At 35.3% G+C, this 24,427-nt stretch overlaps 2 pseudogenes across 1 annotated transcript in view; one reads left to right on the top strand and one right to left on the bottom strand.

The window, feature by feature from the left end:
* LOC149238982 (root phototropism protein 3-like) overlaps positions 1-24,427 on the bottom strand; it is a 111,362-nt pseudogene that overhangs the window by 34,456 nt on the left and 52,479 nt on the right. The window lies entirely within an intron of this gene.
* LOC149238984 (iron-sulfur cluster assembly SufBD family protein ABCI8, chloroplastic pseudogene) lies at positions 16,182-18,622 on the top strand (annotated as a pseudogene).

Below are 24,427 nucleotides of genomic sequence, written 5' to 3'. Positions count from 1 at the left end.
ACAGAGGTGTGCTTCATGAGAGGAGCAATGGAGGCACTTTCGTTGAACGTGGATAGGCAGTAACATAGTTGGAGTACTTTTTGGGTCTCCATCGATTGTGTTTTAATATGTGTTTTTTTACTGTTTCATTTATTTTGAACGCTACTTATTATTATTATTTTTTTGTGTTAGGTTCCTAGAATAATAGGGATCATAATTTTGAATTGATTATGTTAAGTCTTGAAATATTGTACATAGCTTTGCTTTTCTACAAATGTTTTCCATATTAAAAATTAAAAAATGTAAAGAGGGTATGTCTTAAAAAAAATATCAAAGGAAAAAAAGAATAACAAAATATAAAAAAAAAGTGAAAAATATGAACCCCAAACAAAAACAGATCATAAAAGTGTGCAAGTCCAAGTGCCACTACTTTTTATTTCACTGTACAAAATAATGGTTGTGTGCAGCTTGTCATAAATGCCACAACCCATGATAGTCAAACAGTTTAATCTTGACTACTTCAGGCTTTAAATATCATGTTTATAGATCTAGAATAAAGATCTAACTCAACTGTTTAATCTTGGTAGATCAATACTTAGGTAGAGAAATAAAAATATGCTCATAAGCTTAATCCAGCCATTGGAAGATATAAGGTTAGAATTAGATAGTTTACTTTTCAAAAGAAAAAGGAGAGAAATGATTTGTTAGTTTAAATGCACTCAATAAAGTGAAGAAAACTGTTAGGGTAAGTAAAGGATAGGTACAAGAAAGGTTGCAGAAGTACAAAGTTGTTAAAGCATAAGCACATTTATCATGCTTAATCTTATGTTTCAGTATGCAGGAGCAGTTATGAAAGTGAAAGGATGTTCACAAGTTGATTTGGTTAATTTCCCCTCATTTCATTTCACCCCCCATTACTTATTTACTAATTTCCCCCATTATCCCATCATTTTTCATGAAAACACTCTTTTCCTTCATTTTAACCCTTCCATCTTGTTTTCACACATTTTCCTAGAAAATTACCCTCCAAAGGTCATTTCCCAACCCAAAACCCCTTTTCCCTAGTGTGAAACCCATTCCCCTTGAAAAAATACCCTTTCCCCTCATTTTAACCTTGTTTCATTAATTTCAACCCTTTTCCCTAGACATTTCCCTTTAAAAATCATCCCCCCACCCCTTATTAATTTCCTTTTTCCCTTGTAAACCCACTAAAACCCCCCTTATCCTAAGTTTTGTTTCCCCCTCCGCATTACTTAATTAACTCTGCCTTATACTATATTTCGCCTAAAAAGCCCACAAAACCCCTTTATTCTCGATTTATGTTTCCCTGTCCCGATATTAATTTTACATTAGAAACTTAGTGTAATTTTACAATCCCACCCATATATTAATATTAACATTTAACTCTAATTATTTAATTCCCGCATTTTATTAACCCACACATTATAAAAAAAATCCCCACTTTATTCATTAAATTAATTACAATCAGTTGTAATTAACCCTCACGCCTCGCAAATCTTCGCCCGATTGCCCTCCGTGCAACTTCACCACGCGATAGTTGTTAGATCTTTCATCCCCAAATCTGATGGTGCGCATCCATATCACGCGGACTCCCTTTCTGACCTTTACCCGCCCGAGAGCACGCGAGATTCGCGGTTTTGCTCGGGCCCCTTTTGGCTACATGGCATAATCAAGCGAACTCACGTGCTCTCAAGGAAATACCGCTCGATGGCCAAAAGTGGTTTGATGGCCCCTGAAACCACCTCCCCGTGTACAATGAAACCGCCTACTATTCACACTTTAATCTTGCACCAAAAAGTTAACCATTACCCATTAAAAGGCCAAAGATGCTTATTTGCGCTCTTTTCACTCATTTTTCACTAGAGAGCTGCTTAAGCCTTCCTGCATCACCCTAAGCCTCTGTACCTAATTTGACCTCTGATTACCCTTTGAACATGCTATGGACTCTTTCCATAGACTTCCCTGTTCCCTACAACCATTATCACCTCCCTTCCAACCTATGTTCTTATTAACAATTGTTGTATTTTGCAAGTAATTAACAAGGCAAGGAGATTGGATAAACAAGTTTTGATACTAGTCACAAAACCTGTTTGCTCCAAGATTCGCCAGGAAATGTGTTCAAAAGCTTCATTGAGCAAGAGTTTTGTGTACAAAGAAAAAATCAAGTTTAATACAATAATAGAGCAGAACGAAATAATTTACACAGTAAATGTTAAAAACAGAGATGAAATCATTTTCACCAGCACAACAAAGGATTCTTACAAACTACTATCCAAACAACATTATGTATTCTACATAGTAAAAATCATTTTTACTAAAAACACAGAAACATGAAAGAGTGAGTAAGATTTGTAGTAAAAGGTAAAAATGAAAACAAGTGACAGAGCATTCATGGTAAAAGACTAAAAATAGAGGAGATAGATGAAGAAATACAGTTGAAAGACAAAGAGATGTAAGTGTATCAGATGAAAGGTCATAAATAAATATGACATCCAGCGTGAAAACCAAATAGCCATTCGGCTTAAAGGGCAAAAGATCAGAGACTAAAATAGAGTAGAACCTAAATAACGGGGACATCAAATAGTAGTTCAACAACTGTCTCTATCTTCTTGCATGAAGATATTTCCTTTTCCTAGATTAGTTCTCAATGCAGTTTGAGATATTTTCTAAATTATTTTTTTATAAATACTTCATAATTCGAAGTATTAGGTGGTGTGTTGATTACTATACATTTGTAGAGTTATTTTGATCTTGAACCTTAGGGTTATTGTACCAATTTTCAAGTCAACAGACTGGAGCAAATAATAAAAGCATTGCATTACAAGATTCATGAGATGAGCTATTTGCAGTGAAGTATCTTCTTTGTCTGATTTTGTCACTTTCTCATGTATTTCATAATCTTAAATGTTATCCAAATTTGAATGAATTAACTAGAAATATCACTTAAAATTTGTTTAAGTACACTCTATTTTTCACAGTTAGTCATTTATATGTTTTCCTTTGATATCCGGATTTGAGAACTCTTAATTTCTCTCCCATCCCAGTTGACCTCTTTCATTCTTTTCATAATCCGGCCTAAGGAACTCTTAATTGCTCCCTGGATCCAATTAAAGAACCACTTCACCATCCAGCCTTTGAGATTTGCAAGAACTCATCTATCTTGCCCTGTAGACACCGTCTTTTAAAGGCTTGATCCAGTCTTGTTTGTCTCACATTTGACTCCATAGCACAATGGTAAAATCAACCCTCTTTTCATCTACGTAAGTGATTCCGCCACCCAAATTCAAATAAAAACCAAAGCACAATCATAACTAGCCTAAAATCACATAACTAAAACAAAGTTAAATCATAAAGAGAGAGCCCTCTATGAGATTTAGGAAGGCTAGATCCTAATCTCCAAAGTAGGATTGTGGTTACCTTGGTGATTTCTTTCTTTAACCTTGAGAAAACACTGAGTGCTAACATAATGATGACCATTCTGGGGACATTTTCTTCAGAAAGATTATACAAAGATCAGATCTGGTCTATGACGGTGGAAAGTGATCAGACACACAAAGGTTAAAATCATCCACCTGGCGAATCCAGCTCCAAATCAATTTCACAATCAAGACTCCACTGGAGGAATGAACCTGAAGGAACGATATGGGAAGATCAAGCTTCTAACTTGGATTACACTCCAAGACATTATGTTCTTTCTCATCAAGAATTTTTTTCAATGTATATTGTCTTTTAGTGATCTTAGATTAGTTTTTGATTATTTTCCTTGGAAGATTGTAAATATAAATTCTCCTTATCCATTTGAGCAGATTCCTTCTGAATCTTGTGATGATCATTTTCCAATTGAGAAGCCTCTAGCAATCAAGACTAACCTTACAATCCATGTACATATTCCTATACCTTGTAAAGTTCATGATAGATATAAGTCCATCATGTTAACTCCTATACTCCATGATTTCCCTGATAACTACTACAAATATCTTCCAAATTTTGATGGAGAGAATGGTATCACTACCCAAAAACATATTCAAGGTTTTTGAGAATTATCTAGACCTATTTGAGATTGATGAAGATGATGTTAAAATTAGACTTTTTGCTCTTTATTTGCGAAGTAGAGTAAAGAGTTGGTTCAAAAATCTACTTATTGCAAACATCTCAAATTTGCAACAATTTGTCAAAATTTTCCTTGATAGATGGATAATCAAAGTTAATCTTTTTGTGATCATAGAAGAATATAATCAATTGAAAAGACAGCCAAATGAAACAATACAACAATTTTCTAACAAATTTAATCAAATCTATTATTCAATGCCATCAAATATAAGACCTCCTCTTGATTCAGCTCTCTTGCATTATCCAAAAGCATTTGATCCAGAAATAGAATTTCAGCTAAGAGAAAGAAACCCAACAACTCTTGAACAGATGCAGAACATTGCAGTAGATGTAGAAGTTAATCTGCAAATTAGAAGAGAAAAGTTGAAAGCAAAAGCAGAGAAGAACAACATTGCAAATGTAAAACTCGACATTTTGGTAAGAAAAATAGAGGAAAGGATACAAAAGATCACCATGAAAGATATTTTTTTGCTTAAGATCACCATGACACATTTATTTCACAAAAAGAAGAGGTTGATAGCCATGAACAAATTCTTGCTAATTCCAACTATCATAGATCAAAAAATGGATTTACAGATCAATATGTGGAAGAGGAATCTACTGATTTGGTGTGTATGTTTGATGATTTGACTAAGTATGATATTAATTATGTTCTTCGAACTCAAGCTAGCTTTACAGAGCAATCAGAAACTAGTTTGGAGGATGAGGAAATTCAGTTTTAGCAAATCAAATATAGTGATTAGCCCATACATATCATCTATGAAAGTGAGGAAGAAAGTGCAGGAAAGTTGGAAATAAGTGAAGGTTCTTTGCCTCTTTGTTTAGCTTCATTTCAGTTCATCAGAGAAAACTTTGTAGCAATAAAAAATCAACAGTCTTTAGGTATTGTTGTTGATAACAAAGAAGACAATGAAACTCTTGATCAAGATTCTTTAGTTTCACAACTACAGTTATCAAATTTCATTGAAGCACCTGATCAAATGACACAGGAAAGTTCTATACCACTATGTTTTGAATCATTTCAGTTTTTAAAGGAAATGTGGTATAAAATCTCTAAAGAAAAGGATGAGCAGCTTGTAGAAATCTGTGAAGTTCCATTCAAACCTATGAGCAATAAGTTGCAACAATCCTTCCAAGTCTTTTATGATCCAATAGCTGATATGTTGGATAATGAATGCAATCAGAATTTTTCTTCATTAACTAACTATGAGATTCAGGATCAATATGATAAAGGTTTCATCAGTCAAACATTTCAATCAGTAGAAATATCATCACAAAGCTTGTTTGAAAATCTGCAGGGGGATGAAGATAAAAATGACATTTTAGTTTCATGGCATGGAGGCCATCTAGAACAATTGTACAGTTTCTTAAATTAGTTGAACAATAGTGTATATATTTTGGAAGATCCTTTTGTACAGTTTTTAGAGTCAACAAAGGAAATCAAGTATTTCCTTATCTTCTCATTTGTTGACAAGGTTATATTGGGCTGTAGAACTTCAGTTTTAATCACAAACAAGCACAAGCAGCAAAATCCACCAATGTATATGATGCTTGAATGGTTGCATTGGCTGTTTCATTTTACCTAACCAACAGTTGGACAACTGATTAGAGTAAGTAGGTAGGATTTCAGTTTGAATAAATTCAGTTTTCAACAGCAAGTATTGAAATAATTCATTAAGATTTAAGACCAAGAAGAAGGCCCTTAGGTCTTGATGATCTAGTAGTTTGGTTTGAGGTTAGCAGTACCTTTTTTTAGTTTCATATCAGATTTCAGTTTGTAGAAAACGTTGTGATTTCAGTTCAAGATTTTCAGTCACAGAGATTGTGTAATGAAGCAAGTGCAGGCTTGGGATTGGCGCAATGGATCAGGCCACTAGTCAACGATGATCTTAACATTTCACAAGGAAATGCCATCCCCAGGGGGAGCCACTTTTAGGTTCCTATAATAATAGGGATCGTAATTTTGAATTGACTATGTTAAGTCTTGTAATATTGTACATACCTTTCTTTTTCTGCAAATGTTTTCCATATTAAAAAATAAAAAAATGTAAAGAGGGTATGTCCTAAAAGAAATATCAAAGGAAAAAAAGAATAACAAAGGATAAAAAAAAGTGAAAAATATGAACTGTTGACACCTAATCTTCATGATTGGGTGAATTTTATGTAAATAATTAAATTAGGAATGTGAACAGTCATCGGGAGATGAACTGAATAGTCACTCCCTATTGTATATAACAATGACCTACCTATGGAATAATATGAATAAGTTTTACTGCCTATTGGAGTTACTACCTGGCCTGACATGGTATCAGAGCCAGCTCCTTGTTTTAGCTATTATGCTCCTGTAACTCCTCTATCCTCGCCTCTGCCTCTACCTCTGTCTTATTCCCCTCAGTCCTGAAATAACCTGCCTCTGCCAGCACTGCACATCTGTCCATACTGTCCAGACAGAAGCCCTGTACGTTAAATTTTTTATAGCGCTGTCATTACTTTGATTCCTTAGCAATCGATGTTTCCTTGAATCTGCGTTGAATGTTGAGTGGTGTATGTTGAATGAATCTGCGTTGAATGCGGTATTGAATCATAGTAACGCTGTCCATATCTGTTGAATCAGATTAATGTTGTTCCATATCAGTTGAATGCGGTATTGAATCATATTGACGCTATCCCATATTAACGCTACGTTTCCATTTGAATGTGGTATTGAATGGTATTAACACTGTGTTTCCTACCATGGTAACAGTTGAATGTGGTATTGAAGGGCGCACTTTCGAATCCTCACAGGCACCTTAGTAGGAGGAGCTCTGGGATTCTATATCAAGTATCATGTCGAACTTCGTTACAAGCAAAAAAAAAATGAGGGAGGAAATGCTTAAGTATGATATTGAGCAGCGACTGAAAAGTGAGAAAAGCACAGCAGATTCATCAGAGCTCTTATCTGATTCGTGAGAGATTTGAGAGTGACAAACTGTATCCGTCCGAGTATTAGTCGTACCGTGTCATAGCCTTGTAGAGGCCAGTCTAGTATGTTTTAGGATCTGTTAGTAGTCTATTGTTAAATGTTTTAGTTCTAGGAGAGAACTTCCATGACAGAACGATGATGCTTCATTTTCAAGATGCTGCAAACTGAAAACCAAAAAGGTTGTTTATGAAGAAACCTTCTATGCACGAGATTCAGGGCAACATTTTAACGTTGTCCCATATTTTAAACACTGTCCAGCACTTTAAAGCTGCCATATTTTTTATTACTGACTTTAACGCTGCCATATTTTTTATTACTGCCTTCAAGGTCTAGAGAATCAAAGGGATTTATGGTGTTTTCCTTTCAGTGAGCTTTGAAATTGTGATGTCGTTGCTGCTCCAACTTTGTAGAGCTCGCGGTGAATGATTGATTATTGACTATGATATGAATTAAACAACCAAAATTGTTTCCCACAGAAATTTTTGAGTACAATTTCACTGTATATCAGCAGAAGTATTTTTTTTATAGAATGCATTCAATCATCTCTATGGTAGGAATAGTTCTCACTAGCAAGGAGAACTATCCTGAATGGTCCCGGATGATAAAACACACCCTTATCTTCAATGAGTTGTGGAAAGGAGTGTGTGTCAGAGAAGGAGACAATGAACCAGTACAGCCTACCTCAGACAAAGAGCTCGTCATTTGGGAAAACAAGAACAACAAAGCTTATGCATTAATCGCAGCATCTGTAAATGAAGAGGTGATTCGCCATATTTCATCATATTCAACTGCCTTTGAAGCCCTACAAAAACTGAAAGAACTCTATGACTCCCATTCTGCACTTGAATTCGTCCAGCTCATGATTAAACTCTTCACTCTTGAACTGCAAAATAATGATCCTCTTGCTCTTGCATCTGAAGTAAAGTCTATAATGCATGATATCAAATCCACTAAGGTTGAGCTGGATATCCCTCTTATTGCTTTTCTCAAGGCACTTTATCCTACTTACTCCAATTATCTTGAGTCTTTACAAGCAAATGGAAATCTTAAAGATATAACCTTTGACTCTCTTGTGAAAAAGTTTGCTGAAAGAGAGAAAGCTTTCGGAAAGAAGACAACCCCTGAATCTTCTGAAGAGACTGTGTGCCTTGCCCATAAAGAAAAGCATCCTGCTCAAGATTCTACAAGAGGAAGAGGTGGACGAAGAGGAAGAGGAAGATATTTCAGAGGCAGGGGGGCAGACATTCTCAAGGAGAAAAGGTAGACTTACACTACATTCGCTGCAAAAGAAATGGATCACATGATGCCTCTACATGCAAGGTACCATGGGACAAAATTGAGCAGAAAAGAAACCAACAGAAAGGTAAAACTGATGATACAGACAAAGGTAATGCACCTGAATCCACTCACTATGTTGAGGCACAATGTAACATTGGAGTAAATGAATATTTGTTTAATGCTTCACTTGCTTCTTCGAAAAATGATTGGTTGCTTGATTGAGGAGCAACCTGTCACATGAATCATAGAAAATATTTTTTTGATGATTTCACTGACAATGTTGATGGAGCAGTATACTTTGCAGATCAGTCAAAAATCAAGCCATCAGGGCTTGGCACAATCAGGCTTAAACTGCCTGGTCTTCCAGACTTTCTTCTGGATCATGTTCTATATCTCCCACATCTCAAGAGAAACTTGCTGTCCTTGGTCCACATCCGCCAGCAAGGTCACTCCATTCATATGTTTGATGGCAAGCTTGAGGTAAGAAAACCATTTGACCACTCACTTGTCATGAGGGGAATAGAAGAAGAAAGGCTTCTCAAACTGCAAGGAACCTCTACTCATGCACAACATTTCTCATATATTTCTCATCATGAAGAAGGTACACTCCCATCAAGTTTATTATGGCATGCTAGATTTGGACATTTAAACTATGATAGTCTCTGCTTATTGAAGAAAAATGGTGTTGTTGGTTTGCCTACAATTCCTAGGAAACATAAGCAATGTGATGCTTGCATTCTAGGAAAGCATAGCAAACAGTCTTTTCATGATTCACATTCAAGAGCACATAGGAAGCTTGAACTCATTCATTTAGATTTATGTGGTCCAATGCCTATTGCTTCTGCAAATGGAAATAAATATATCATGACATTTATTGATGACTACACCAGAATGTGTTGGGTTTATTTATTGAAGAACAAATATGATGCTTTTCAAACATTTAAGAATTTTCATAAATGGATTGAAAATGATGCACAATCTCATATTGGGTCTATTCACACTGATAATGGAAAAGAATATGCATCGAATGAATTTGAAAACTATCTTCGCCAACATGGGATCAAATATCAAACAATTGTGCCTTATAATCCCCAACAGAATGGTGTAGATGAAAGAATGAATAGAACAATCTTGAATATGGTACGATCCATGCTTTTCTTCAAAAATGTAAAGATAATGTTTTGGGCTGATGCTGTTCTATGTGCTACATATATAAAGAATAGATGTCCATCTAATGCTATAAGAAACAAGACTCCTTATGAATTATGGTATGGACATGTTCCTTCGGTAAAAAATCTCAGGGTCTTTGGTTCCACCTGTTATGCTTTGATACCAAAGGTACATAGAAACAAACTTGGTGCTAGAAGTCGTAAGTGTATCTTCCTAGGGTATTCAAACACTTCCAAAGCATACCGCCTCTATGATGAAGTAAATAAAAAGTTTGTTGTATCTAGAGATGTAATTTTTCTTGAATCATCCAAATCTGACAATGTTGTTGAGCGGCAACTTGATCGCTTGGATAGATTCGCAAAAACGAAATCATTTCAAGAATTTGATAATCAGATTCCACATCTTGAAGGGGCGATTCCTATTCTTGATCAACATGTGGAATCTTGTTCTGAAGAATACTCTCCCCCGAATGAAACTCCAACAATGGATGATGCTTTAAGTGATGTAATTGATAGAATTGGGAGACTCAATCTTGATTCAGTCCCAACTCAATCAACAGAACAGCCTGGACCATCTCAGAAAGGTCCCCCAAAGTGGCTGACAAAGACACTTGAAAGTGTTCATCCTGATGAAATTGGAAAAATAGGAACCAGAAATTCAAACCGGCAAAATGGAGGTGATGTAGATGACTCTAATTCACCTGTTGATATGGATGTTTCTTATGATTGTGAATTGAACTTGTCTACAGATTTTGAACCAACTTCCTTTAAAGAAGCTGCTTCTCATGATGAATGGAAAGAAGCGATGAAAAAGGAGTATGATGCCCTCATACAGAACGACACTTAGAAGTTGGTTGATCCTCCATTTGGAACCAAACTAATTGGCTGCAAGTGGGTCTACAAGAACAAGTACAAAGCTGATGGCTCACTTGAAAAGAACAAAGCTAGGCTTGTGGCAAAAGGTTTTGCACAGAAGAAAGGGGTCGATTATGAGGAAACTTTTGCCCCCACAGCAAAATGGGCCACCATTCGGACACTCTTTGCACTAGCAACTCAGAACGGTTGGAAAGTCCATCAAATGGATGTAAAAACTGCCTTCTTGAATGGAGATCTAAAAGAGAATGTTTTTATGTCCCATCCTAAAGGATTTTCTGTGAAAGGACATGAACATAAAGTATGCAAACTTGTGAAGTCCTTGTATGGCCTCAAACAAGCACCGCGAGCCTGGTATGAAAAACTAACTGAGCATCTTCTGAAACTCAACTTCAATCATTTTGATCTTGATGATGCTACTTTATTTGTCAAGAAAGTTGGCAAAACAGTTGTATATCTTGTGGTATATGTAGATGATCTTTTAATGACAGGGAACAATGAAAGCTACATTGCATCCATAAAGAAGGAAGTAGGGAAAAGTTTTGAAATGACTGATTTGGGCTATGTTCATTACTATCTTGGCATTGAAGTAACCCAACATCCAAAGTCCATATTTCTTTCTCAAAAGAAATACATTGGAGATTTGTTAAACAAATTTGGCATGACAAAGTGAAATCCTCTTACTACTCCAATGGAACAAAACTTAAAGCTCACATCTATTGATGGAAAGGAATTTGAGGATGCAACAAAGTATAGACAACTTGTAGGAAGTCTCATCTACCTCACTACTACCAGACCAGACATTTCATTTGTTGTTGGAATCCTCTCTAGGTTTATGCAAAAGCCTTGTGAGGGACATTGGTCTGCTGCAAAAAGAGTTCTAAGGTACTTGAAGGGAACTCAAGACCTTGGGATCAAGTATACACAGGTGGACGACTTCAGCTTGATTGGATACTCTGATTCAAACTTCGATGGAGACAAAGAAACTAGGGTATCTACTTCAGGATATGTTATGAGTCTTGGATCAGGAGCTGTCTCCTAGAGATCACGCAAACAATCAATTCTAGCAGATTCCACAACAGAAGAAGAATACGTGGCAGCAGCTGAAGCAACGAAAGAAATTGTGTGGCTCAGGAAAATTCTTGAAGATTTGCAGGTAAAACAAGTACAATCAACCTCACTCATGATTGACAATACCTCTGCAATAAAGTTGGACAAGAACCCAAAGTTCCATGATCGAACGAAGCACATCAATACTAAATATCATCTGATTCGACATCATGTTGAGGCCAAAACAATTCATCTTTGTCATTGTTCCACAAATGAGCAAATTTCAGACATCTTCACCAAAGCACCTGGAAAGGAAAAGCTTGAACGATTCAGAATGATGCTTGGACTCACCAACATCCCTTCAGATTAAGGGGGGGAATGTTGATACCTAATCTTCATGATTGGGTGAATTTTATGTAAATAATTAAATTAGGAATGTGAACAGTCATCGGGATATGAACTGAACAGTCACTCCCTATTGTATATAACAATGAACTACCTATGGAATAATATGAGTTAGTTTTACTGCCTATTGGAGTTACTACCTGGCCTGACATGAACCCAAACAAAAACAGATCATAAAAGTGTGCAAGTCCAAGTGCCACTACTTTTTATTTCACTGTGCAAAATAATGGTTGTGTGCAGCTTGTCATAAATGCCACAACCCATGATAGTCAAGCAATTTAATCTTGACTACTTCAGGCTTTAAATTTCATATTTATAGATAGAGAATAAAGATCTAGCAAAACTATTTATTCTTGACAAATCAGTACTTAGGTAGAGAAATAAAAATGTGCTCATAAGCTTAATCTCGACCATTGGAAGATATAAGGTTAGAATTAGATAGTTTACTTTTCAAAAGAAAAAGGAGAGAAAGGGTTTGCTAGTTTAAATGCACTCAATAAAGTGAAGAAAAAATGTTAGGGTAAGTAAAGGGTAGGTACAAGAAAGGTTGCAGAAGTACAAAGTTGTTAAAGCATAAGCACATTTATCATGCTTAATCTCATGTTTCAGTATGCAGGAGCAGTTATGAAAGTGAAAGGATGTTCTCAAGTTGGTTTGGTTAATTTCCCCTCATTTCATTTCACCCGCCACTACTTATTTACTAATTCCCCCCATTATCCCATCATTTTTCATGAAAATACTATTTTCCTTTATTTTAACCCTTCCCTCTTGGTTTCACACATTTTCCTAGAAAATTACCCCCCAAAGGTCATTTCCCAACCCAAAACCCCTTTTCCCTAGTGTGAAACCCATTCCCCTTGAAAAATACCCTTTCCGCTCATTTTAACCTTGTTTCATTAATTTCAACCCTTTTCCCTAGACATTTCCCTTTAAAATCAACCCCCTTATTAATTTCTCTTTTCCCTTGTAAACCCACTAAAACCCCCCTTATCCGAAGTTTTGTTCCCCCTCGCATTACTTAATTAACTCCGCCTTATACCATATTTCGCCTAAAAAACCCATAAAACCCCTTTATTCTCGAATTATGTTTCCCCGTCCTGATATTAATTTTACATTAGAAATTTAGTGTAATTTTACAATCCTACCCATATACTAATATTAAAATTTAATTCTAATTATTTAATTCCCGCATTTTATTAACCCACACATTATAAAAAAATGCTCGCTTTATTCATTAAATTAAATACAAATCAATTATAATTAACCCCCGGGCCCCGCAAATCTCCACCCGATTGCCCTCTGTGCAGCTTCACCGCGTGATAGCCATTAAATTTTTCACCCCCAGATTTGATGGCGTGCATCCATATCGTGCGGACCCCCTTTCCGACCTTTAACCACTCAGGAGCACATGAGGTTCGTGGTTTTGCTTGGGCCCCTTTTGGCTATCTGGCAGCACCAGGGAAACTCGCATGCTCTCAAGGAAATACCACTCGATAGCCAAAAGTGGTGCGATGGCCCTCGAAACCACCTCTCCATGTACGATGAAACTGTCCACTATTCACACTTTAATCCTGCGCCAAAAAGTTAATCATTACCCGTTAAAAGGCCAAAGATGCTCATTTGTGCTCTTTTCACTCGTTTTTCATTAGAAAGCTGCCTAAGCCTTCCTGCGCCACCCTAAGCCTCTATAACTGAATTTGACCTTTGATTACCTTCCGAACATGCTCTGGACTCTTTCCACAGACTTCCCTATTCCCTGAAGCCATTATCACCTCCCTGCCAACCTGTGTTCTTATTAACAATTGTTGTATTTTGCAGGTAATTAACAAGGCCAGGAGATTGGACAAACAAGTTTTGATACTAGTCATAAAACCTGTTTGCTCCAAGATTTGCCAGGAAATGTGTTCAAAAGCTTCATTGAGCAGGAGTTTTGTGTACAAAGAAAAAATCAAGTTTAATACAGTAGCAGAGCAGAACGAAATAATTTACAGAGTAAATGTTAAAAACAGAGATGAAATCATTTTCACCAGCACAGCGAAGGATCCTTACAAACTACTCTCCAAGCAACATTATGCATTCTACATAGTAAAAATCATTTTTACTAAAAACACAGAAACATGAAAGAGTGAGTAAGATTTACAGTAAAAGGTAAAAATGAAAGCAGGTGAAAGAGCATTCATGGTAAAAGACTAAAAACAGAGGAGATAGATGAAGAAATACAGTTGAAAGACAAACAAATGAAAGTGTATCAGATGAAAGGTCATAAGTAAATATGACATCCAGAGTGAAGTCCAAACAACCAAGTAGCTTAAAGGGAAAAAGATCAGAGACTAAAAGACAATAGAACCTAAACAACAAGGACATCAAACAACAGTTCAATAGCTGTCTTTATCTTCTTGCATGAAGATATTTCGTTTTCCTAGATTAGTTCTCAATGCAGTTTGAGATATTTTCTAAATTCTTTTTGTATAAATACTTCATAATTTGAAGTATTAGGTGGTGTGTGGATTACTATACATTTGTAGAGTTATTTTGATCTTGAACCTTAGGGTTATTGTACCAATTTTCAGGTCAACAGATTGGAGCAAGTAATAAAAGCATTGCATTACAAGATTCATGAGATGAGCTATTTGCAGTGAAGTATCTTCTTTGTCTGGTTTTTTCACTTTCTCATATATTTCATAATCTTAAATGTTATCCAAATTTGAATTAATTAACTAGGAATATCACTCAGAATTTGTTTAAGTACACTCTATTTTTCACAATTAGTCATTTATATGTTTTCCTCTGATATATGAATTTGAGAACCCTTAATTGCTCTCCCATCCTGGTTGACCTCTTTCATTCTCTTCATAATCCAGCTTAAGGAACCCTTAATTGCTCCCTGGATCCAATTAAAGAACCACTTCACCATCTAGCATTTGAGATCTGCAAGAACTCATCTATCTTGCCCTATAGACACTATCTTTTAAAAGCTTGATCCAGTCTTGTTTGTCTCACATTTGACTCCATAGCCCAATGGTAAAAGCAATTCTCTTTTCATCTAAGCAATTCCACCACCCAAATTCAAATAAAAAACAAATCACAATCATAACTAGCCTAAATCACATAACTAAAAAAAAGTTAAATCATAAAGAGAGAGCCCTCTCTAAGATTTAGGAAGGCTAGATCCTAATCTCCAAAGTAGGATTGTGGTTACGTCGGTGATTTCTTTCTTTAACCTTAAGAAAATATTGGGTGCTAATAGTTCCGAAAGAATTTTTTTTTATCTTTGTATTAAAATATAAGGATAGTACATAATTTAGATTTCATTCATTATATTATCCTTTCATACTTATCCTGTCATTCCTATGCCCATACATTTCTATTTTCCTATTCTATAAAAAGTGCCTTTTTTAACATCAAACTTTAGCTTATAGCCATTACATTTTCATAAATGAACAATTTCATTATCTAAAGATACAAAACTTCCATCAATATCAGGTCTATGTTAAAATGTCTCCTAAGAGTAATTGATGTTGCCTTCATTTACCATGATACCCTGCATGAAGATTGAGAAAAGAAATGTACTTGTTTACTTCGAAATACCTCGTTTAGATAGGAGATTTTCTATCCAATTTTGTTCTCTGTATATATATTGGAAATGAATATGATTAAAAATCCTTATTAGGTTTTGAATCCTCATCATACAATTTGAAAGTATGAAGGGATTGAAATTAGTATGCTTGTTTACCTAGTTAATGATTCCTTTTGCATCTCCATATACCTGAATTTTGCCTAACCTTAGCCATTTTGTTGCGATAAGGACTCCCCATAATTTTGTAATCTCTGATTTTTTGTTTGATCCCACTCCTCCCTCCCCTCAGAAGTGGAAGAAATTATCAAGCTTAGTAACTTTATAGAAAATGACTAAAAATGGAAGAACCCAAATGGTTTGATAAATTTTACCCACCCATCAATTTCCAAGACCTTTGCTATTATTTTGAACCTAAATAGAGAGAGTAGAAGAAGAAGAGGAGCCTGGATGAGGTGGACCCTGACCTTCTTGATACTTTTTAAAAGTTGGGCATGCCCTTGACTAGAAGAAGAGATTGACCAATGTTGTTGTAGATGTTGTTTTTGACAGTGTTTTCATTGCTACCATGCATAGGTAGACTCTATAGGCAGTTGAGGTTATCTTTTGTTCATTATAAGAGGTAATTCGGGAGTATCTTTATCTAGTTAGGAAGTAGCTTGGCAGGGTTGTTCCTCATGCTGATAACTATTATGTTGCATTGTAATTTTTTTTTAGTGATAGCTCCTTTTATTAAATCCCTAAGCACACTTTGTCACCCATGGAAATATCCACTTATTTCAGGATGAATGAGATGGAGACCAGACAGTTTGAGAGGATTCTTATTGTTGTAGATGAGAGGAATTTTGTGACATATATTGAAGGATGCACTGCACCATTTTATGACACCAATCATCTCCATGCCACAGTAGTGGATCTCTATTGCACCGAGGGAGCAACGATAAAGTATTCCATTGTAAAGAATTGGTATGTCGGGGATGAGGAATGCTGATGTGGGATTTATAATTTTACTATGAAAAGAGGTTTGTGCGATGGAGAAAAATCAAGGATTTCGTGGGCCTGAGTAGAGACTGGTTCGAAAATCACCTGGAAATACTCAAGCATTCTTTTGAAAAATGATGATGCATTTGGAGAGTTCTATTCTGTTGCCTTGAAAAATAACTATCAATAGGGTGGGACAAAGATAATCCATATCGGGAAGAATTGCAGGAGTATGCTTGTTTCTAAAATTATATCTATAGTTAATTCAATGAACTACTACAGAGGATTAATGTAGGTTCAACCAAACTCTCATAATGCAAGGATTTTTTCAGAGTGTGATTCGATGCTCTTCGGTGACCAGGTAGCTGCAAATACTTATCGTTACATTCAGGTACAATTGAGTTGCATTCTAAAGTCTCTAATTTCATTTATTGATAGTCCTTCTTGTGTCCTTGTCTCTCTTAATTTCATTGTGGTGGGATTGGAATAGGTTAAAAAATCAAGCATATCATTGAGTAAAATAGACACCCACATGTCACTACATGTCATTGTGCATACTCTTTGTTTTTTATACAATTAGAAGTGAGAAATATGATGTGTGCAGAACTAAAAATCCTAGCAGGCATGATGAATCTAGTCTTAGCATGGAAATCGAAACCAAGAATCATAAAATATCAATAAACTATGCATAGTAAAAAACACAACAAAAAATTCTATGACAACGTTGTTTATTTAATGCAAGATACTACTAATATTTCATAATTTTCAGAGATGGTGGATGTCATGAAGATTCCCTCAAGCAAAGTTACTGATTTCAAGATAAGATGGCCAGTGCAACTATATACTTTAAATAGGATAAATTTAGGTAATTAAAACAAGTTTGAAAATCACTAGAAACACCACCCCTATTTATTTCAAATAGGCTAAATTTAGGTAATTAAAACAAGTTTGAAAATCACTAGAAACACCACCCCTGTTTATTTTAAATAGGCTAAATTTAGGTAATTAAAACAAGTTTGAAAATCACTAGAAACACCACCCCCACATCATTTTATTTCCAATTGTACAAGATAATATTGAATAAAGTTTTCAGCACTTCCATTTAAATTGACCTAAATAAAAATACAAACAATGTTGATGCTTTTAAAAGCTATATCCGTCATTAAATATAGGATATGACAAGGATGGCTCATAATTTTAAAGGCTATGTCTATCACCAACTATAAGGTAAGAGTTAATGAGATGAGAAAAAATTTGACTTGATATAACATGTAAACGTCATATTACTTATAACTCATGCATATTGTATCTTATTGTGCATATGTTAATTGTATAACTTCAATCTGGGTAATTTTTTACATTTAAATTATCAAATATGTAGAAGTTACATTACACTGGCTTAAATTTGCACACAAATAAAATATCAAAAATACGGCAGAGGAATTATTAAGCATTTTCACACTGTTTTAAAATTTCCCCTTGGTTGATGAATACCCAATTCAATGCTATTTTTGGTGGAGTATTAAGTTATTAACCGAAGATAAAAAAATGTTAGTCTCTTAAATGACTGAAAAAGGATATTTAGAATGTTATATAGAAGTTACATTTCACGTAGCTATATCTACCGTGACGTAACTATAATGTTCCAATTCCATTTTTTTATATAGAAGTTACATTTACGTGTTTTATATAGAAGTTACATTTTACATAGATATATCTACCCTGACATAACTATAATATTCCAACTCCATTTTTTTCGCACTTCTCAACATTTTAAAGATTTGTCTATTTTAATGTGATTATGTAATTAAATAATATTGTTTAAGATATCTTCTATTTCCAACATTTTGAATTCATAAGTGGGATCTTGGGTAAGTTTTTGTTACTACCATATATCATGTTTTAAGTAGACGATGTTTTATAATTCATCCAAGAGACTTTAGGAGCAACCTTGAATTGTATGCTTGTTTCCATTATACATCTAATATTTGCAACCTTTTCGACGTGAAGTACCCAATAGCCCATGTTGAACATGAAGCAAGTACCTCCAAAATTGGGGAATATCAATTATTCTATTTCCATAGGGGGATAGATCCAGAGAAGGCAACGAAAACTATCATAAATGGCATTTGTCAAGTTGTATTTAATGAAATCCCACTAGAATTTGCTACTAAAGTAAATCAATTGATGAATTTCAAGCTTGAAGGTACTGTTGAATAGGTGTTGCAATGTATCTCTTTAACACTATCTATCAACATGATTCTAATTCCATGAGATGGTATCTTAATAACACTATTGTCTAGTGATGTATCCTAGATGTAGACAGCTTTCTCATGTCCTAGAGGTAAATCGTATCATTATATTTTTATGAAATCTCGGAATGTGTTCAAAGTTTGTCTCAGATAAGGAAATATGTATATACTCTTGAACTTATCTATGTTGTAATAAGATCAAGAATAAAGTTTTCATTGCAAATAATTGGGATCTACCATGTAAGTTTACTTTACTACATGGAATTCTTGATTTGTTAGATCCCAACTAGTTATGATTGAATTTCTTTTTGTTGTAATGAGATTAAGAATAAAGTTGTCATTTTAATCACTAAAATATATCATGTAAGATTTATTCACTACATGAAATTGTTTATTTGTTAGAGCCCAACTTATTAGGATTATGAAGGGTCCTCTTTCATGATAATATTGATAAATCACTACAACAAAACCAGCGATTAGCGTCCCTTTTTACTTCTTTTTTTGCATCTAGAGCCCATTTTTGGTGCTATTTGCATCCATTTATCAAATATGGTGCAAAACGTGACACAAAATTTGCATCAAGTTTTGCACCAAATCTTACACCAAGTTTAGCACTAGGTATTGCAATAGGTTTTGCACCACGTTTTGCACCAAATTTTATGCCAAGTTTTGTGTCATCCTTTACACCAGGTTTTGTTCCAGGTTTTGCATCAAGTTTGGCACCTAATTTTGTTTGACATACTTTTGCATCCTCATTTGCATCCACTTTTTGCACCTACACTTGCATCAACTTTTGCATCCTTTTTTGCATCCTTTTTTAAATCATTTTTTGCATCCATTTTTTCATCCATTTGTGCATCCCTTTTGCGCCAAGTTTTACATCGTGTTTTGTGTCTAGTTTTGCATAAAATTTTGCATCTACTTTTGTTGCATCCACTTTTCCCTCTTGTTTGGCATCCATATTTCCATCCTCTTTTGCATCTATTATTGTACCCACTATTGCATCTAATATTTTTGTGCCACAATTAGCGCCTAGTTTGGCACCTCCTTTTGTACCCACTTTTGATTATAATTTTGCATCCACGTTTGCATCCTCATTTGCGTCTAGGTTTTCATCAACTACTACATCTATTTTTGCATCCCTTTTTGTATCCAATTTTGGACCGGGATTTGCATCGGGTTTTGTGTCTCGTTTTGCATCTACTTTTGCATCGACTTCTATTGCATCCACTTTTGCACACAATTTTGCATCCACTGTTGCACCCATTTTAAATTTCACTTTTTGCATCCCTTTTTACATCTTCATTTGCATCATACTTTGATTCTTTTTTTGCATCTATCATTACATCCACTTTTGTTATGCCACAATTTGCACCATGTTTTGCACTCACTGTTGTATCCACGTTTGCTTCCAATTTTGCATCCATGTTCACATCCTCTTTTGCATCAAATATTGCATCTATTTTTGCATCCACTTTTATGTCAGGTTTATGCATTGAGTTTTGCATCTCGTTTTGTATCTACTTTTGCATCTACTTACATTATATCTATTTTTTGCATCCAATTTTGTTTTGCCTGTTGCATCAATGTTTGCTTCCACTTTTACATCCATTTTTGCATCTTATTTTGCATATTTTTTTGTCTATTGTTACATCCACTTTTGTTGCACCATATCTTGCGCCTACCATTGCAACCACATTTGCTTCCACGTTTGCATCCCCTATTGCATCCACTTTTGTTTCATCCATTTCTGCATATACTTTTGTTTCCGTTGTTGCATCCACATTTGTTTCACCACAATTTGTGCCAAGTTTTACACCTACCATTGGACCCATGTTTTCTTCCACTTTTGGCTTCATGTTTGCATCCAAGTTTGCATTGACAACTGCATCTACTTTTGCATCCACTTTTGTGTCAGGTTTTTCATGTTGTTGTGCATCTACTTATGTTGTATCCACTTTTCATCCAATTTTACTTCTATTGTTGCCCCCATTTCTATGTTCGCTTTTGCATCCCTTTTCCAACACTCATCATATTTTCTGCATTGATGATATTCCTTATGTCATTGACAATTATGAACAATTGATGACAATGTCAATAATATTGACAATGATGAAAATGAAGATGATGGCGATGACATGAATTGTGATTATGATGATAAAGACGATAGTGGTTACAATGACAATGATGATGATGGCAATGATTATGATGATGACGATGCTAATGACGTTGGCGAATCTTCCCAATTTTAGATGTTGTCATTGTCAGAATCATAAGAATTATCTTTGGTGTCATGATCATCATTTTCATCTAGGTCATCATCAAAAACAATAATGGCATGAATGATGATGATCCATGATTACAACAATGTCGATAGAAATTGCATTAATGATGATGATGGGGATGATAAAAATGACAATGACGATGATAATGGTGGTGATGATGATCATCATCGATCATCTGTCAAAAATAGAGTTGTTATTTCTCTTACGTATATCAATGTGTCCTAAACAACCCTTTTCTAGCACTGATCACATTTTTTGGGTTGATGATATTTCTTACAACATCTACAAATATGAACAATTGCAAACAATGTCCATAATGATGATGATGATGGCATGAATGGTGATTATGATGATAATGTAATGATGGCAATAACAATGACAAGGATGATGGTGATGATGATGACAATGATTATGATAATGAGAATGACCTTACAATATTATGGATTCGTGAACAATTACTAGTTTCAATACCATCTTCTGGATACGTATTACTATCATACTTTTTAAATTTTCTGTCTCTCTTGAGGTATCTTACTATAATGGTGTTGTCAACACTAGAAAGATATCTTGTTGTAATGGTGGTTCTAATGTTAGCACTAGCAAAGTTTAGTAGGGAGGATGCTACTACAAGAGGAATTCCTTCTAAGTGACTATGGCATTCAAAATGAGGCTTTATGGGCTGCTTGTTAACACATGTTCTCATGCTCATATAAAATTAATGTGAAAAGTTGCTTTAATTGGTTCCCATGCATAATTGATATTGATAATGGGGTGGTATAAAATTGTAATGGGCATATCCGTTCGTTAGTTATGATGGGTCAACAACATTGAAACCATCCAAGTGACATTTCACCTTGGAACAATCGTCGCTCGTGCGAAAACACGAAGTTTATGTAAATGAAAGTTGTGATTGTAGTGGAATTAAAACCATTGAGAAATACCAAAGAAGACGCTGCCTACCAGTTTTGAAAGACACCCAAGGCATTGAACAACTATTTGCCTTAGGATGTAGTGAGGGAATCGAAGGAAATTTGGTAGCCCTAAGTTGCCATTACTATTGCCAATCACACATTCAATAGTAACCATAAAAGGTAGCCACATATAAACAGAACCTCGAGGTGTTGACAGTCAGAATCTATTGTAATAGCTTTGACATATATATAGTTTTGTGTTTAGATGAGAATGAAGTGGGCTTCATCCAGGGTTCGGCTCAATCCTCGTCCATTCCATGCAGTGGTGTTTAATTCGCCAAGCAAGAGAATATTACGTGAGTGTTCAGAGTTAAATCAACAGAAATCAAGGACGTGTGATTGTCAAATTATTGCTCCTCCCTTATGATTGAGCGCTTGATGCGATGGTCATTATCCTTGGGTGATACTTTTATTCCCCATTTTCTATTGAAAAAGTAGCATTTTTCTATTCGATTATGATAGGATTGGATGAACGCCGGTTTGGGTGGATGTAGACCCATGTTTTTTTGTGGTGATCTTCAAATGTCTTGAGGATAAGAAAAAAATCCTTGACCAAGGTCCATGGTTTTGGGGATGAGTTGGTCTTCTAGTGAAGCCATGGTTTCCCAACTTCAATCCTCTCACTATGTTGCCGATGACTACTCTAGTATGGGTAAGATTCCCAGTTTTCCATTCAATTTACCCATCTAGATCTCTTAGAAAAAGTGGGAAATTTTATTGGAAGATTCGTCAAAGTAGACAGGGAAAGACTTTTGAAAGGCATTTTCACCTATGTTTGCATATGTGTTTAGGTAGATCCCAATGAAGTTTTGCGAGATAAAATTGAGCTCAAGTGGATGGGAATTGTGTATTCCCAACCCCTGGACTATGAAAATACAACTTTTCGATATAGGAATTACCAACAAGATAGAAACCTTCAAACTGTCTGTCCCTTTCCAATAGGGGCTTCCTCCTTACAGTCATCTAAGAACTCTAGCTGCAGTTGGAGGGATCTTAAGGAAAGAGAGGGATCCAAAATGTAACACCCCTCCCTTGTGTGTCAAACTTTGCAAACCTAAGCTGAGAAAAGCTAGGTATGATGTGTAATATAAAAAGTAAATAGATTATTAATAAATTAATCACTTGGAAAAGCGAGACACCAAGAGATGAGATTCTTGCCAAATCACATTGGTGACTGGGAAAGGATAATTCTTTCATGGTAAAGCTTCTCGATTTAATTCTAGATAAGTTGGATGGATTGGAGATAAATATCCATTGAGAAAAACATAAAAGTTGCGCGGGAGAGAAAGGCAATCTTCTATGAGGAAAATCCTCATGGGAGAGAAAGGTGAGCTTTTATGAGATAAGCCTATGCAAATGGATAAAAAGATCCATAAAAGCGAGACACCGCTAATGGAAACCATATCATGAAAGAAGGTATTAAATACCCATTGCATAGATCAATTGGAGGCGGTTGATCCATGGCAAGAACCTCGACTCGGTGGTGAACTGAAGAGTCATTTCTAGGTTGGGTAGCGGTGCTCTGTTTTCCAAGTGTCATTCTCTCTTTTGATCTAGTTTGACTCACTTGCGTGGATTGTTCTGTATGTTGGTTTCTTACCCTCTATGTTATAAATTCCTTAGCATATGAGAGAATTTTCTTGAGTTTTAAATGCACTGCATGTGGCGTTAATGAGATGATTTTATGGATGCACATAAATGAAATTCTAATTACAGTCACAGTATGTGGATCTTATGTAGAATTGGTGTTAACCTGTCTTTTGTTAAGATAGTGAATAGTCGTGCTTGAGCCGCTATGCAAATTTGTTAAATGTGGTTAAGGCTCGACTGTATAAACTATGGTACAAGTTATTTGTGCTATGCATCCAATGCTGCGCTTCTGATTAATTGTGCATAATCCCTAAGATACACATGTTAACGTGTCATGCAACTGTGGCAGACAGATTATTGATAATGTATGATAAATGATTTTGTTTTGAAACGGTAGAGCCTATGGTTCGGGTTATCTAATATATGCATTATTCATTATAGGATGAATTGCATCCATTGAGGCGGTCTAATTATTTATTCGTATTGCATAAGATATATGTCGGTGGTACTTTCGGCCATGACAATAGGAATATGAACATGCTATATGGCAAAGCTAGTTATTGTAAATGGATGACCTGATCTCCATAAATGTTGGATTGAATCCTCAAAGGAGGGATACTCGAATGCGGGATATTGAATAATATTGATTGATTCCTCCTCTGTGATGTGATGTAGGCATGGGTAGAAGTGCTTGTGTTAGCTTTGTTATGAGGTAGTTGTATATGAACGCGTGTGACAACCATTACATCTAAATTTATTACAAGCTAAAATTAGTAAAGGAAACCAATATGTTGCCTTTAATACTGTGGCTAGGAGGTGTCTACTGAAAGAGGACCCAAAGTTGATCATAATTCATGGAACAAGGTACCAATCAACCTTAAGCACAATGGAAGAATAGGATGAAAACCTTAAGCATGACCACCAACT

This window comes from Pinus tabuliformis, chromosome 8 (assembly GCF_031772625.1).
Source record: "Pinus tabuliformis cultivar Carrire ecotype Pingquan chromosome 8, CPIR1, whole genome shotgun sequence".
Lineage (NCBI taxonomy): Eukaryota > Viridiplantae > Streptophyta > Pinopsida > Pinales > Pinaceae > Pinus > Pinus tabuliformis.
This window is presented reverse-complemented; position numbering and strand designations above follow the sequence as displayed.